The sequence below is a fragment of the Armigeres subalbatus genome, chromosome 1 (genome assembly GCF_024139115.2).
Source record: "Armigeres subalbatus isolate Guangzhou_Male chromosome 1, GZ_Asu_2, whole genome shotgun sequence".
Classification (NCBI taxonomy): domain Eukaryota; kingdom Metazoa; phylum Arthropoda; class Insecta; order Diptera; family Culicidae; genus Armigeres; species Armigeres subalbatus.
This window is the reverse complement of record NC_085139.1, coordinates 243,015,352-243,033,357: the sequence shown is the minus strand read 5'-3', so window position 1 is coordinate 243,033,357 and position 18,006 is coordinate 243,015,352.

Below are 18,006 nucleotides of genomic sequence, written 5' to 3'. Positions count from 1 at the left end.
TGTGGTCGGAGGTGGCGTAGGGGATTATCGCACTCCAACCTCAGGCGAGTATCCTCATAATTATATACTTTTGGTACCTGATGCTTCTCCGACTTTCAGCTACTCCATACCATTCGACTGTATTGTCAGTGCTCCTGCATCGGAAACAAGCATTCTATCATCATTTACTACAACTTTGGATCCGGGACACCCTGTAACAAGTACTTAGGAAGTCCCTGAGCCTCCCGACCCTTCCAATGCCACCCGCCATCGTCGTCGTCCCGGTCCTGTGGTCGGTGATGGCATACGGGACTTCCGATCTGCTTCACCAGGCGAGTATAATCACGTTAATGATCTGTCGCTGCCTGAAAATTCGCCGCTTTTCAGTTCGGTTTCAACTTCCGTCATGGACACCGCTCCCACTAGGAGTCAACGAGTGTATTACCAAAATACTAGAGGACTTTCTACCAAATTGGACGACGTTTATCTGGCTGTGCTTGATGGCGAGTATGATGTTTATGTGTTCACCTCAACTCACTCCAACTTTTCGGTGACAACTTCGTCGTTTATAGAGTGGACCGCAGTATATCTAATAGCTCTCGCGTGCGTGGTGGCAGTGTTCTAGTTGCTGTTTCCAATGAGCTTGTTTCCTGCCAGATCGCCGTCGGACAATTCAATTCAATTGAGACTGTGTGGGCCAAAATAAGTCTCTCTAGACGCAGCGTTTTCATCGGTGCCTCGTACATTTCTCCCGACAGACGACATGATTGCAGTGTAATACAACTTCACCTTGGTGCTACAGAATTTGCCTCCGCTTTGGCCTTATCATCGGATGTGGTTCTTCTGCTTGGAGACTTCAATCAACCAGGACTTGTCATGGATATAAGTTTCCTGATCCGCTTTTGTCTACAACTACACCTGCTAGTCGCCAACTAGTCGATGGAATTGCTTTTCTTGGACTCCAACAAATCAACAGTAATCCCAACTTTCAATCAAACATGCTCGACTTGGTGTTTATCAATGATTATTCACTGCATGAATGCACTGTCCTTGAGGCTCCGGACGCCGTTGTGCCACTTGACAACTATCATCCTGCGTTGGATATATCAATTGACAACGGATTTAATCTACGTTTCGATGGACCTATGAGTGACGACCGACTCAATTTTCGCAAAACCGATTTTCAACAGCTCCGACAATGCTTGTCCCGTATTGACTGGAATGTTTTAGACCGCCTGGACATCGAATCAGCTGTAGACCGCTTCAACTGTCTGCTACGTGACTGCGTTTCGGCCGCTGTACCGAAGCGAAAGCCTCCGAGGAAACCACCGTGGACTAATGCTCTATTACGCAACCTGAAAAGAGTGCGCGCTAGAGCTCTTCGCGCTTATACCTATCGACGGTGTGCCTTCACTAAACGGAACTTCAACATTGCCAGCAATGATTATCGGCGGTATAATAAACTTCGTTACAAACATTATGTTCATCTCACGCAACAAAATCTCCGACGACACCCTAAGAAGTTTTGGTCTTTCGTGAATTCTAAAAGGAAGGAAACTGGACTGCCATCAAGTGTTTTTCTCGATAACGACATTGCGCTGAATACTGAGGAGAAATGCAGCCTTTTCGCTAAACACTTCTCAAGTGTATTCTCGAGCTATTCGCCTTCTCAGGATGACACTGATAGTACTGTGAGTGGAGTACCTAGTAATGTAGTGGATATGGATGTCTTTGATATAGACGTTCAAATGGTTCTGTCAGCGATACGTTAGACCAAATCATCTTTTTCTTCTGGACCTAGCGTTCTTTCCATCGGCCGTGCTGAAGAAATGCTCTTTTATTCTAGCTGTTCCGTCTATTATTCAACCTATCACTCCAGCAAACATTGTATTCCTTATATACGCTTCATTCGTAATATTCTTTGAAGTCAAACAAATCATCATCTTCGCAATATAGTGTTGACGTTTTCGACCCGATTTTATCACCCCAAAACATTTCGAAAACTCCAGTCTTTCTTTTTATTTTCGTAAATAATACAATACCGTAAATAGTACAAACAACAATGATTTTCATGAAATAATTGTGCCTGTGATTAATTGTGAATCATTTCTGAGTGCCTGTCCAGAATTTTCCACATGAAGTTACTGGAACCTTACACGCATTTTGCCTTTCCAATACATAAACTGATTCATATTTGTAAAATGAATTAATTTTTTTTCGATTTTGTCACATTTTCTATTTTATTCACCCTGGAATTCACCAGAGGGTGATAAAATCGGGATATTACAGTTATATGAGCCCACTTCCGAAAGAAGAAAAGAGGGACGAGTAGTGCTAAACGCATTGTTATCATGTCATCGTCTCGAATATTTCTGATGCGTCCTGTTCAATCTGGAGCTATTTTGATAATGGATGAGCACGTTTCTTTCATTTCCTTATGAATTTAAAAATTGAAAATTGAGCACTAATTACGTACAGGGCATCGTTTTTTACTATCGCCGCGGACATTGTGGAAGTCCCAGGTATCCGGTTCACGCTTTAGTTAGCAACGGTGGCTCTTCTCGACCTTCTATTCCCTGAGTAGTTAGTACAAATAAGGACGTCCTTGTGAAGTTTTGCTGTACATGTTATGAATAACTAGTACATCCCGTTCCCTACACTTCCTGAAGAAACTTTTTGCTTCAGGGGTGAATCCTTTTTGTAGTACAAGTCTTCGTAACATAAAGGGCACCATTACGGAACATGAGATATGATCAAATTATTCGTGGTACGTATGTTTTTCATGACAATCAATTAATTCCAAAGTGCATAACCTAACCCCTAATATATCAACAGAAAACTATAGAAAAGTTCATATAATTATCGTACAATGTTCTATAGAATTGATCTTTAACATGCCAACTGCCTTTGTTGCAGTTGAGCTCAATCGGGCATACCAAACCAATTTCCTGAACAAAAGAGTGACGGAGGTGTATTTTCCTATGCATTTTGGCTAAAACCAAGATACAAACTTCAAATCAAATGCGCCAGCTTATGCTGGGGCACTCCTTAGCCGTGCGGAAAGATGCGCAGCTACAAAGCAAAACCATGCTGAGGGTGGCTGGGTTCGATTCCCGATGCCGGTCTAGACAATTTTGGACTTCCCTGAGCATAAAAGTATCATCGTGTTAGCCTCATGATATACGAATGCAGAAATGGTAACTTAGATTAGAAACCTCTTAGTTAATAACTGTGGAAGTGCTTAATGAACACTAAGCTGCGAGGCGGTAATGTCCCAGTGGGGGATGTGATGCCAATGAAGAAGAAGAAGAAGCTTATGCAACAAGCGATTGAGGTGAAATTTTCATAGATTGATTTTCTTACCCAAAGGCACAATCCTGGGGGGTGCCCTCATAGAGTTCGACAACCTTTTGTTTCCTCGGCCAGTCTAGTATGTATGTATGTATGTACGTATGTATGTGTGTGTGTGTGTACAAAAAAATGTGAGACACACTTTTTTGTATTTAACCTTATCCGATTTGCTTGCAACGGGTTGCATTCGACGCGGAATCCTTCCTAAATTTTCGCTATTGAAAATTGACCCAATCGGCCATTTGCGTTTCCAGGTATTTAAAAAAAAACATTGTTTTTTCCCCATTTTTGACAAGGACTCCTTAAAAAAATTCAAAATCATATTTTTTTTTCATAAACTGCTGCAATGCATTCAAATGAACGCAAATAAATGTGAATTGATGAAAATGACTGAATTTATCTCCCTGAAGTGCAATTTTCACCTCTCACCTTTCTTGTTACTCTTATGTATTTTCTTGTTTTAATAATACACGAGAAAGGCACCATCATCGCTAGGTGGATTATTCTGGGTTTTTTATTTACGAAAACCTTTCGGGATGTTCTACGAAACAATCCCTGGAGGAATATTCAAATGAACTACTGGAGGAATCTTATAAATTATTGCTGGAGGAGTTCCGGAGAGAATTTCTTGGAGGATTTTCTGGAAGAATTTCCAAATGTATTTCAGGAGGAATTTCTGAATGAATTCATGAAGGAAACTCCGAAGATCAACTTGAATAGATTTTCGAAAATAATTTTTCAACCAGGTTCTGAAGGAATTGTTGAGGGAATTTCCAAAAAAATATTATAGGAATCCACGAAAGAATCTCCAATGGAATTTTTAAACAAATACTTATTGAAGTTTTCATATAAATTTCTAGATTTCTACAGGAATTCATTCGGAAATTACTTCAAAATCTTCTGCAAGAATTTCTTCAGGAACATCTGAAAGAATTTCTCCGGGAATTCCTTCGAAAATCCGGACACAAGTAAAACAAAACCCTGTTTGAATCTGAAATTAAGGCTTCATGTCCAAAATAAGAACTCAATAATATCGACATTGCAATCGACTCATCATCAAACTTCTTCAGATATTCTCAAGAATTCCTTGGAAATTTACTTCAGGAGTTGCTTCGGCAATTTATCCAGTATCTACCCAGGTGGTATTTCATGAATTTATGATAAGTTTGTCCCGAAAATCTTCCCGACATTTTTTTTGTAAAAAATACCCCAGGAATTAGTTCGGTTAGTCATCCAGAAGTTCTTTCAGGCATATCTTCAAACAAGTACAAGACACTGAAGACGACCACACAGTTGTGGTCGAAATACGTATCTGCAAAGATATCGAAATAATTGGTGGAATTAAATGGAGATTACTGCGAGAATATGAATAGTAAAACAAATTTGCTTTTCAATAGATTTCCTCACCGTTTCATGCATGTGATTAGTATTATATTTAGGAGCTGCTGGCTGCTGCAGTAGTTCAAACCATGGTACGATTTTAGTTCAAACCATGAACAGTGTAGTTCAAATCATGGTACGAATCAAAGTTATGTAATTATTAAGTTTTTTCAATGAAACTAACCATAATTATGTGCACCCAGGATGTTTTTAGAAAGATAATGAACTAAGCTTTCATATAAAATAGAAATCGCAGTTCTAACATGTCCCTTTAATGAAATAAATCAACTTTGTTTTGACGGCTCATCTGAAACCCGCCATTTGGTTCAAACCATGATTGGATACCCTACATGTGGCCCATTGTTAAGCATTATACATAGAAAAACTTTTCATGGTGCCCATTTTTGTTGTTGCATTCGAGTATTTTGACAAGTTTGCACCTTTATGTTGTTAAAGGACGGTAAAAAGCATGAATCGTTTTATCATCATGATAAATAAAATTCATCACTTCATAAATATTGAGTAGGCTAACAGCAAACATACTTCAATGTTATTGCTATGAAAATAGCATTTTTTTTCTTTGCATATTTAAACGAGCTTAATGTCGAACTTCATGTAAAATCAATGCTGCTTCACACTGCTCTGTAATAAGGATGCTTTTATTCTTAAAAATAAGTAAAGGCACGGCGAAATTCAACTGAAAAACTGCTAGATAGTGAACTTCAGGAAACACGTTGACTTCAAACTATTATGTCAATGTATTTTAAGCTACGGAAAATATTGAACGAAATCCAGATTTTTTTTTCATTTCTCCGCTACATATGAAGAGAAGGTTTTAGAAATGTCAATTGATATTCGAAATGCAGATTTACTCAAGTTCAATGCAACACTGCTAAAATGTTCACCTGGCTTCAAAAATACTTTTGAAACATGCCATCGCTATTTGCGCGACAATTCATAGTGGACAACAATCCTTAAAAATAAATGCATAAGGTAATAAAGTCGGAGTTCGGCTAAACCGCACCAAGCGGTTTTTAGACTGTCTTGTAACACTTTGCTCGTAAAAAGAACACAAACAATATTCATATATCTATGTTTGTGCTTATTTGATAGAAAATATCTTCGATTACTAAAACGAGTATAGTTCAAGGCGTTTTGTAAACAATTACAACCTCAACACGTTGTTTTGTGCGCAAAATTGGGTGATTTTCCATTGGCACTTGGTGCGGATTGGGAGGACCCCGACCATTTGTACATTTGAGAAAATAGCTTAGCATACTTTCTGCCAACTGATTCAAAAAGAAGGTGATGCAAACGAATTATCTCCTGTCAAGTCTTAAAGAGCAGAAGCAGTAGTTTCGACTCATAGTTAGCTATGGCGATAAAACATCACTTAGGTGCTTACCCATACGCTTAAACCTGGTTTAAGCACTAAGCGGAGGTGAAGAAATCGGCCCTTAGTACTAAGATTAAAAATTTTAATTGAAAAGAAAAACAAATATATTGCAAATATACTGCGGCCCGCTTCAACAGTTCAAAATTGCAATGTGGTCCTTGACAGTGAGCATGCTGGGGACCACTGCACTAAAAGCTTAAAATATTTTTTCTGATTTCTCCTGTAATTCCATCGTAAATATTTCTAAGTAATCCATAGGAAAATCCTTCAGTGATTCATTACTAAAATCCTCGAGGAAGGAATTTATTAAGGAGCTCCTGGAAGAAACCCAGAAAATCTGTGCACATTTCTTCGGAATTTCCTCTAGAGATTCTTTCGTCAAATTCTCAGGAATGACCTCGAAGATAGATCCAGACATTATTTTTGAAATGCACCAAGCCAAGATATTCCTTCAAAAAATCAAATAAAAAATTCTAGGAATTCCTTCAGAATTTTCCTAAGCAGCTCCTTCAAATATTCACATAGGAAAACCTTTAGAAAATCCTTAAGGAATTCCTTCGGATATTTCTAAACGAATTATTGAAAATGAACCTACGGAATTTTTTTCTGAATTCTTACGGAAAATTCTTCCGAAATACCTACGGAAATGAAATTCCCTTCTTTGGAAATTTCTTTATGATTTCTTTTGCTTTGGGAATTCCTGTGGAAATTGGTTTAGGAATTCCTTTGAACTTTTATTTAGAAACTGCTTCTGCAATTATTTCAGGAATTTCTTTAAGTAATTCCTCAAGAAACCCCTTCGAAAGCTCTTGGAAGAAATTCTTGGAATCTCATCAAGATGTGAACCATTCCAGCGAATCGTTTAACTGTTAGTTAAAATTTGACAGTTCGATGGTTATTTCTCCGTGGTTATGCTCCGGAGCATGGTTAGATTTGATAGTTCGATAGTTAAACTTTGTTTGCGAGAAAATTGGCGCTATCAACCTGTCAAATCGCAAATGGGTCGGCTTCGGAGTAAATATTTTACCACGATGGGAAAATAACCATCGAACTGTCAAATTTTAACAAAACGTTAAACGAATCGTTGGAATGATTCACAGCCTCAGTAAATCAGTAAATTATTCAGAACTTCATCCAGACATTCTTGTTTAAAATATTTTTGGTTATTTATCCAGACATTCTTGTTTAAAATATTTTTGGTGATTTATGTAACGACAGAAACGTATTTCGTTTTTTACTTCTTCAGTATCAAAACACTGAAGAAGTTTTCAAACAGAGAACGAAATACGTATTTGTCGTTACAAAAATGTATCGTAGTGGAAGTAAATAGAAAGCAGGAATCCTTTCGAATTCTTTTAGGAATTCCTCCTGAAATTTAATTAGAAATTCATTGAGACCTTCGGATATCCCTTTAGGATTTTTTCAGGAAACTCTTCAGAAATTCATTCATGAATTCTTTTAGAAATCAAACTTCCGAATTAATTCCTGGACGAATGTCAAAAGGATTTCCTGGCGTAATTTTCTAAATTATTCCTGGACGAGTTCTCAAACGAATTTCTGAAAGATTTCTCAAAACATATCCCGAAGAAATTCCTTAATCAATTTCCGAACAAATACCTAAAGAAATTTCTAAAGGAATTTTAAAAAGAATTTCGTAGAAATTCTCAAAAGATTTCGTAAAAAAAACTCAGAAATTTTATTAGAATTTTTTTTTTGAATTAGCAAAGAAATGTCTTGAGGAATTTCCAAATGAATTTCTGGATTTATCTACGATTTTTTTTTCCGGAGGATATTTTAGAGAAATGCTCAGAGGAAATTCGGAAAGAATTCTTGAATGAGTCGATTGCCAGATCCGCCGACAATATCCTCCGATGATGTTTGGTACACAACGGAGCGGAGTAAAAAGTTTCAATGGATATGGCAAATTTCTGGAGAGTTTTCGAATCTATTGATAAGAAAATCTCGAAAACCCATCGTAAGTAAAAGGGCGCTTTTTTGAAATCTCGTCTAAATTTTCGTCTTACACCCTGTATCCAAGCCTTACTTTAGGTGTAGTTTACGTAAAAAAAAAGATTCCGGTTGTTTGTCATTCAAGCGAGATCCTATTCGGATAGCTAGTAAATCAAAATAGATAAATACAACCACGTAAAAAAGAGAATATCCCATTGTGCAGTTAGAAGTCAACGCCAAAAGTAAACGAAGAGCATACTCGAACCAGGAACTGTAACCAGTTTGCAGTGCAACACATTGCCAATCGCTCCGGTTGATCGAGTTTCACTCCACTGCACGGAAGCATTCATCCGCATGGTATGAGATAGCCAGGGAACCTCACAAGCATCTGCTACACTGATACAAGATCCCTCGTGGCAAACCCGAACGTTCCCAGTGCCGAGTCACCAGCAGCAGCACACGAATGAATGACTTTTCACTGGGAGTAGAATTATTGGACGAAACAGAGCATAAATGTTCCAAAACAACCGGAGAAAAAGGAGTGCAATCGTAAGCGACAGAATGTGCGTTGCTTTTCTGCATACTAACATAAAATTATGCTTATGGTAGCGCACGTTCCACTCTCATTTATGGCACTTGATGTGTCGTCGCTTTACGATTCAAAATTCTAGAAAGTAAACAGTTCACAGCGACAGAATTCTATGTCCCAGAAGTGTTGTTTCTTCAAATAGCCTCTATTCTATTCGTCAACGAGAAGTTCATGGTCTCCGTAATGTGTACAATCGAATCGTGATTGTGTATGGAAATATAGACGTTGATTAAAACTTTAATAACAATAAAAAAATCTGCGTAAGTAACAGCAAGGACATGGCCGACGCAATTTGAATTGTAGCGTAGCAACAGTGCATCATAGTGTTCAATGCTCAATACATCTTAGCATTTTTATACCCCATTATCATTAGCCCTCATCATCCAGTTCCACAAAAATATTTATCACCAATTCGAAGAGAAAGGGTTATTATGATAACAATACTAATGAAAGATGTACATGTGTAGAAGTTCCATTTTCATGCACTAGAATAGTAATTCAACATTCCTGTTTTGTAAAGGCCAAAATTCTTTCTCCCGCATATTTGTTATTCCCATTAACTACTATCGAAATCAGATATAGACTGCAATTAGCATCAAACGTACGATTTTTTTACGTTTGTGACATAAACGCTTATAAAACAAAAATACCAGAATTCATTAGGGGAAAAGACGGCTTTGGCAGGTTTTGTTCTATTATTGGCAGGGGGGTTTTTGTCGACCGAATTTTATGAAATTTGGCCACAATATTCTTTGATATGCAAAGAATGTTTAGGCCAAATTTGAGCATAATCAATCATAAAAAAACCCAGACAATAATAGAACAAAACCTGCCAAAGCCGTCATGCCTCCTATGTCGAACACCATTTCAAACATGAACATAATCAAGCTGATCTGATAGGTACGTCGGTGCAGTGGATCTTCCACGCAAAGGAATACATTCTCAGGAGAGAGAGACGGAAGCAACTCGATTTGCCATAAAACTGCAGTCCACATTAAAAGAGAGAAAGCATTTTGACCACGCCTTTCAACGACGGTTGCTATAAACGCATCGACCAATCAAACAAACGAACACACTCTTTCTCCCTCTCTCGTCACTGAGAGCAATTCTGTCATTGTATCAATTTCATTCGGAACAAAAATGGCGACCGCGTTTGTTCGTTTCGGTTTCAATTACAGACTCTGGATGGTCCGGATGCATTCTGTGCTCTCTTCTTCCACAGCAAAACATAGCTTGGCCAGGTGTGCCAGGTGCTCGCCACAGTTACAGGAAAATGGTTTGAAAAGATGGAAGCGACAACACAAGGACGACGGTGACACATTGAATCGATTACCGAAAGAAGAGAATATTCAATGTCAATGGTTTGTTGACTGTACTGATACTCTTTTCTTTGTAGGGATTGAAAGGAGGAGGGTGTCACCTTTTTATTGTGCCAATATAGTGACCGGGAAGCCAGGAGCGAGGATGTGCGGTGAACAAACATCGTTAGCGAAAGCTATGAAAGCGCTCTGTTGCGGATGGAATTAAGTGCATCAAATAGAAAGGCAAAATGGATTTATAAATAGGTGTTATTATGCAAATCAAGATTTATTTAGGGTTATTGAAATAGGTAAAATTAAAACCTTAAGGCTTAGTATCAAAGCCTGACGTTTGAACGCTGAACAGGGTGTCGTATCTGATGCTTACTTTGAAAAGCATTATCAAACCAACAACTGTTTCGAGTGAAGCGCGGAACGCAGAATGCGAACCCATTCTACTCTGGAGAAGAATCAGATTATAAAACTAATGGATCTTGAAACCAATTTCACTACACATATCCCGAGAATTTGAAGATTTCCTAAATATTTTTGTCTGAATTGTCTGAAGATTTCTGAAGAATTAAGGATTCCTACTATGTTTTTCATCTGTTTCGAAGTAAATTTCTAAAATTCTAAAAAAATGTTTCTTCCATTTAAATAAATTTTGGGGATTTCAGGAAACTTTTGGGGTTCTGATAGCACTCCGAAGGAACTCGATGCACTTACGTGGAAATCATCTCCAAAACGGCATGAATTTGCGAGATTTTAATGTCTATGAATGTATGTTTAAACTTTCTAAATCTCGCACATGGCCTCTAAGGGGCTGTATGTACAACATGGTTTGCTATTGGCTTTGTATCAAGCCCAGTTGACATGGTAGATCAATCGGTCTGAACTCCTGAGGGATTTGTAGAATTTAGATCATCCGGTTGTGACATATCCAAATCATAAATCATGCACATGGCCTCTAAGGGACTGTACGCGGATACCTTGAGTTGCTATTTGTTTTGTACCAAGCGAAATTGACCTGATAGACCAAGATTCTAAACTCCAGAACTGTTTGAAGAACCTAGAACATCTGTAGAAATATGATTGCATTCGTTATTCGTCATCTCTGAAATATTATTTTAAAAAACAGTAATAAAATTATTCATGTCCATACCGTGCAATTTTCATTGTGCAATTTTCATCCACATAAAAGTGGCCAACTGACGATCCTTCCTCCGACGATTAGGTAGTAGGTGTGGCCGATCAACAATCTTAAGTCAATTTCGGAAAATTTATGAGCCGACGATCTTTTTGGGTATATAAACATGTGAATTTGGCCAAGTCAAATCCCGAACACCGTTAGTGTGAGTGTTTTTTAGCCCTTCAGGAACGTCGTACAAAGTAGGTCATCGTTCAGGAACATAGTTTTCACACAAAATAGGAAAAGTCGAGAAGTGTCAGACGTTCACATTGTTGCGTTAAAAAGTTATTACAATTCGAAAGTTCGATACGATTCATATTGACCCAAACACGTTGGGAAGGTTAAGCAGCGCAGAATTTTCATAAACATAGGAGAATTTTTCAAATGTCAAGAAGCAATCAGTTTTAGCAATTCTTCTTTCTTCTTCTTCTTTTTCCTGTTCCATCCTTTTTCTTTTGTATTGCCTCCTTCATTCTTCTTTGAGTGATCGTAGTGTGCATTGATACAGACAGGATGGAAAAATTTCAAGTGTCACAATTTTTCAAGTTTCCTAATTTGTATAATTTATCACCTTGAATTTGCTAACACTGTATTTCGGATAATATGTGATTTGCCGAGTTGCCGAGAGGTTGCCGAGTTATTATAGTAGGACAATTGTGGAGCTTAGATGGTCGTGTTAAAAATTATTTTAAGAAAAAAATCGGGCTGGTTTTGCTGAACGAAAAATACTCAATTTAACCATCGGAGGAACAGGATCTGAAGGACTCAAACTCTTTGGATTTGCAGCTAAGTACATCATATTTTGTCCCTCTGTATAACAAAACACATCAACATTACCTCAGTTATATTATCTGATGGTTTTGTCAAACAGCTTTACTTCGGTCATACGCATGTTTGTATCATGTCTGCTGGGATTCCTTGGAGCATGGGACGGTTATGCGTGTGACGGAGGCTAAGTAACTTTATTCCAGCATTCGTTATATTATGGAGCTCGAGACTAAAGAGAAGATTTTTGTTTTACTTTATTTTTACCTAATCTAATTTCCATTTCCTTACTATTTTGCTTAATTTTTTATTTCAAGATTTTTAATCTTATTCCAACTCATAAGTTTTTAGTTTTTCGTTTACTCTATTAGTATAATAATATTATTCGATCAAATAACAATCATTGATGCGGATTTTTCTAAATTATTCCTTATCATAACCGTTGAGATGAATTAATTGAATTACACTGTAGTTATATACCGTCGTCGGGGTGACAATGGGTCAAATGGGGGTGAGAGTGAGACACTGTTTCAACTACTTAGAATGCTTGTAGAATAGATTTAATGTATCTGAGGGCGGGAAGACTAAAATATAAAAGACCTTTTTGAACGATTTTGCTCTACGACCTCCAGACTGCCGGTGAGAGCGCTAACTCATTCTCACCCCCCAGATAAATTGTACATAAATATAAACGCTTGGAAATAAAAATATGTTCAGTAACAATTAACAGTACCAATAAAAAAACAAAGATTCAAGTCTTGTTTACAGTAATAACTAGAAACAAACCAATCAAGATTACTATCGATGTGGTTGAGCAATCGTGAATATTTCCTTATTTTCAATTTCAATCCCACTTTTTTCTACTTTCCTTACGTTAAAGAAATAATAACGCTGGCTCTTGATCCAAAATTAAAATGACCAATCGCTCGTTTTGAGCGGTTGATTGTTTGTCCTCTCGAGGGATGAACAATTGAACAAGATAGGGAAATGCTAATACTTTTGTATAAAAGTTGCATAGGTCACATCACTTTCCATGGTGAATCCCGATCTATGTTATTGATTGCCCGACCCAATTAATGCAACTTCCTTTCCGTGGTAAATTGTGGAGATGCAGAGGTATTCTCGGTCTCTAGTAGCAACACTCGCTCACTTTGAGCGATTGATTGTTTATCCTCGCGATGGATGAACAATTAAAGAACCATAAAAAGTTTTAATCACTGCAAATCGTTCAACATAACGACCACCAACGACAAACCTGTCCCAATTCCAAGCACCTGTTCATGTTCTAGTCCACTTTATCATGCTATGAGTGTATGTTTATCTGTTTACACAAAAAGTATATTTTCGGGAAATAGCTGAGAACCCGAGAGGTAATGCTCAATATTCGGTATAAATACATACATACATTACATTAAACAATTAATAATACTATACAAATCAATGTTCTCAAACATCATTGGTGTTTGATTTACTTTTTACTATCTTTTTTCGTTTCCTTCTCTATAATTCGATTGTTAAATCCACACGAAAATAATAACCATTATACACTTTTTTCACTTGGTTTGCGTGAGAGTTTTTCGGACATCTAGCGCTCGGAACGATCACCAAATTGTTTTGTTCTGTGTTGTGTGTACGAGTAATTAAATTTACAATTTCAGAACGATCACGCGATCTTCGAAATATTTTGTTCTGCTTTGTATAGGTGCATTAATTAATTAGCAAATGAAATATCGGTCCGCGTATTTCTTCTAATAAGCAGAACGATCGCACGATCATTATATTTGGCTCTACGTTGTGCGGGTAATTAAATTAATTAACAAATGAAAATTAAGTGCGTGTTCTATCGTGTTTGTATTAGTACGCGGAGCGATCGTGCGATCATCGAAATATTTTGTTCTGCTCTGCGCGGTTATTAAGTCGATTAATCAGTGCGCGTTCGATTGTATATTTGTTTAAACTTCATCAAACTACACGCTTCACACGGAAAACCGTTTACCAAAACGAACCCTGCTACAATACCTACCCCATGTATCCAACATCCCAGTGATTTCTCGTGAAAGTGCAGATGACTCGTCGGCTTCCATCAAAGCGAGTGTGATACATTCTCCTACCCATTCCTTAATTGATCTGCATTCGAACACGTATGGCGCTGGTATTGCTAATAATTTGGGTCACCAGTTCTTACACATTGAGGATAATGTTGGTCCCAAACATAATCTGTTAGTTCTCTGTGTAATTTCAGCTGACCTGACAATAACGGAGTAGCAACCGTGGGCGGTCATTCATGCTCATGCTCATGCTCATGCTCATGTATTGCCTCCTTCATTCTTCTTTATTCTTTCTTCTTCCTTATTATTTTTCTTAATTCCTTCTTTTTTTCTCTTTTTCTTCGTCAATCGTCAAACCATTTTCTTCCCCCATCCTTTTTCCGTTTTTCATCTTCCCTCTCTCTACTTTCTTTTTCCTCCACTTTTTTTTTATTCTTATATTTTATCTGTCTTCTTCCTTCATCCTTCTCTCTTCTTCCTTATTTGTTCTTTCTTCTCCCATCTTCTTCCTTCATTCTTCCTTATTCTTTCTTCTCCTTTCTTCCGTCTTCAATCTTACATCATCCTTCTTCCGTCTTTCATCTTCCATCCTCTGTATTTCTTCTTCCTATCAGGTATCAGGTATCAGAACGTCGGCCCAGGACGCACTTTCCCTCAATTTGGGAGATTTGTGCCATCGCCTTCACTGGCCTTTCTCATCATTTACATGACGGAAAAGGAAGTGAAAAGGGGAAAGGAAGAGGAAGTGAAGTTGGAAAGGAGAATGGAACCATTTATAGGAAAGTCAATTATGTAGACTCACACGCATTCAGCTAGGGACTAAAAAGAGGTGTCACAAAAACACAGAGGACGTAACAATGGACGAACGTCAAAGACGAAACACAGAGTGCACTGTGAAAACGCATAATGCGAATCCATATAGGTGACAATTTGTTGAAAACTAAGTAAAACACATATCCATAACCCCACTCTTATTTAACCTCACGTTGAGATTGAACAAGAGTAGCCGAACCCGAACGTCAAGAACGAAACACAGAGTACACTGTGAAAAACGCATAATGCGAATCCATAAAGGTAACATACACAACGTACATCGTAAAAATCGCATAATGCGAATCCATATAGATGAAAAATTTGTTGAAAAACCAAGTTAAAAACATATTTACTACCCCACCCTTATTCAACCTCAAGTTGAGATTAAACAAGAGTAGCTGAAGCCAAACATCAAAGATGAAACACAGATTACACTTTGAAAAACGCATAATACGAATCCATATAAGTGACAAACACAAAGTACATTGTAAAAAAACGCATAGAGTAGAGTGGGGCAAGAGTACGCACTTAGTTTTCAATCGATCATATGGCCCTCATGAAGCAAGTTTCTGCATATCAAATCAGTGTCGATGATTCATATACTCTTCCTTTATGTTACCCAGTGGAAAAAATATTGAAATTATTGAGATTCGTTTTAGTAGAACCCTTATTGCAAGACAAGTGAAAAACGCACTCTTACCCCACCGGTGGGGTAAATGTGCGCATCGGGTGGGGTAAGAGTACGCATTTATCCAATCATGTGCTTTGAGTATATATTAACACAAATAAGAGTTAATAACATTTAATTTATGTTTAATGAGCATATATTAGGGAATGTTTAAAGATTACGTAACTCTTAAAGGGGGAGGGGGTCCTAAAAAAGTGCACTTTCATACGAAAACCCATTGTTTTTTATATATACAAAAACATTACAGAGGTAATAACATATATCAGGTTTCGCGTGGCATATACAAAGGCATTTTCCATAAAGAAAGTCCACCAATCACGTATCGTAAAATTTGGCTATTTTCTCACCTCCCCTATCTTACACTATTTGTATGAATCCTCTAAAAATTATATGGATCGTCACACATCCCACAACCCTCCCAGCTAAACGTTGCGTAATTTATGAATGTTTCTTTGGATTAAAAGAAATTATCATTTAGAGGAAATTCTATTTTCGTACTATGTTTAGGTGTACAACAAGTCCTAATACAATTTCATTATTTCGCTTCAGTGCTTTGTTCGCAGAGTCCTTTCTAACACTGAATTACTTCAACTTATCCTAAAACTTGTGATAAGTTCAAATTCTGTCCTTTTTCTTAGTTGTGGATCTTTACGCTTTGGAAGAAGTCTTATTTCGGCCGCAGATACGGGTTTGACATCATAACTTGAAGATTCGTATGCGTACTCTTGCCCCACCGGTTCCTGCGTACTTTTACCCCACAGTCCCAAAAATTATTCAAGTAATGGTTTTGACTTCTTGGAAAACCAACCGATTTGGTGTTCTGTACCATAAAGTACTCTATACAATAGGTTATCGAAATGGTATAATGTTCACCTGATTGAACGTATATATGGTAATGAAATACTAGTTGCGGAAATCCAATTATTTTTAGCAAAATGATCAAAAAGTTATCCAACTCCATATCTCCCTTGTTGTTTATTCAAATCGTTTACAATTACACATGATAATAGTTGGCCAGAATACCTGTCAAACTGATGCAGTGCTGCTAGTTTATCTTTTTTTATTACTTCAAAAAATCGAAAACGTACTCTTACCCCACGCGCACTCTTGCCCCACTCTACTCTAATGCGAATCCATATAGGTAACATACACAAAGTACATTGTAAAAAAAAAACGCATAATGCGAATCCATATAGGTGACAATTTGTTGAAAACTGAGTAAAATACATATTTATATCCCCACTCTTATTTAACCTCACGTTGAGATTGAACAAGAGTAGCCGAAGCCGAACGTCAAGAACGAGACACAGAGTACACTGGGAAAAACGCATAATGCGAATCCATAAAGGTAACATACACAAAGTACATTGTAAAAAAAACGCATAATGCGAATCCATATAGGTGAAAATTTGTTGAAAAACTAAGTTAAAAACATATTCATAACCCCACCCTTATTCAACCTCAAGTTGAGATTAAAAAAGAGTAGCTGAAGCCGAACGTCAAAGACGAAACACAGAGTACACTGTGAAAAGCGCATAAGTCGAATCCATATAGGTGACAAACACAAAGTACATTGTTAAAAAATGCATAATGCGAATCCATATAGGTGGAAGTTTGTTGAAAAACTAAGTAAAACACATATTCATAATCCCACACTCACGTTGAGATTGAACAAGAGTAGTCAGAGCCGAACGTCAAAGACGAGACACAGAGTACACTGTGAAAACCGCATAATGCGAATCCATATAGGTGACAATTTGTTGAAAACTAATTAAAACACATATTCACAACCCCACTCTTATTTAACCTCACGATGAGGTTGAATAAGAGTAGCCGATTATCTCGGAGGATTATCTCGGAGTCAGAGTCGGACTCGGAGTCAACTACGCCATAGCTCCGGTTAGCGCAGCGAGGGCTAAAATACTGTGAAGAGGGCCCTGGTGCTTCACAGGCTCCGTTTGCGGATAGGTTCTTATTAGACCCCCCTAACCATTCATTCGTAGGCACGGTAAGCATAAAGCCGCATCACACCGAGAATTAGGGGTCACCTGTATGGTGGACTTTTACCACTGGAACAGGCAATCCGTAATGTTATTCTTAGCCAGATAACCAGCTGCCGACACCACACGGCTATCTAGGCTGTTCGTGGAGAGAAGTTGACATTGACTTTACGTCAACTCTCAATGTGGCCGAACAGCCGTTTATCATCCTTCTTCCGTCTTTCATCTTCCATCCTCTGTATTTCTTCTTCCTACTTCCATAATGCTTACTCCTCTTTTTATCTTCTTTTTTCCTATTATTTCTTCCTTTTGTTTTGCTTCATTCTTCTCTCTTCTTCCTTTTTCTCTATTTCTTCTTGCTTCATTCTACTTTCTTCTCCCTTCTTTCTTTTTTTACTTCTTCCTTCCTAATTCCTTTTGTCCTTTCTTCCATCTACATTCTTTTCTTATTTTTTATATTTTGTAATAAAAGTTTTCAATAACATCGACGCCATAAAAATAATTGTATACTCAGTTTTTTACACGGTTTGGTTTTAGTCGAATAAAACTATTAGCGTCAA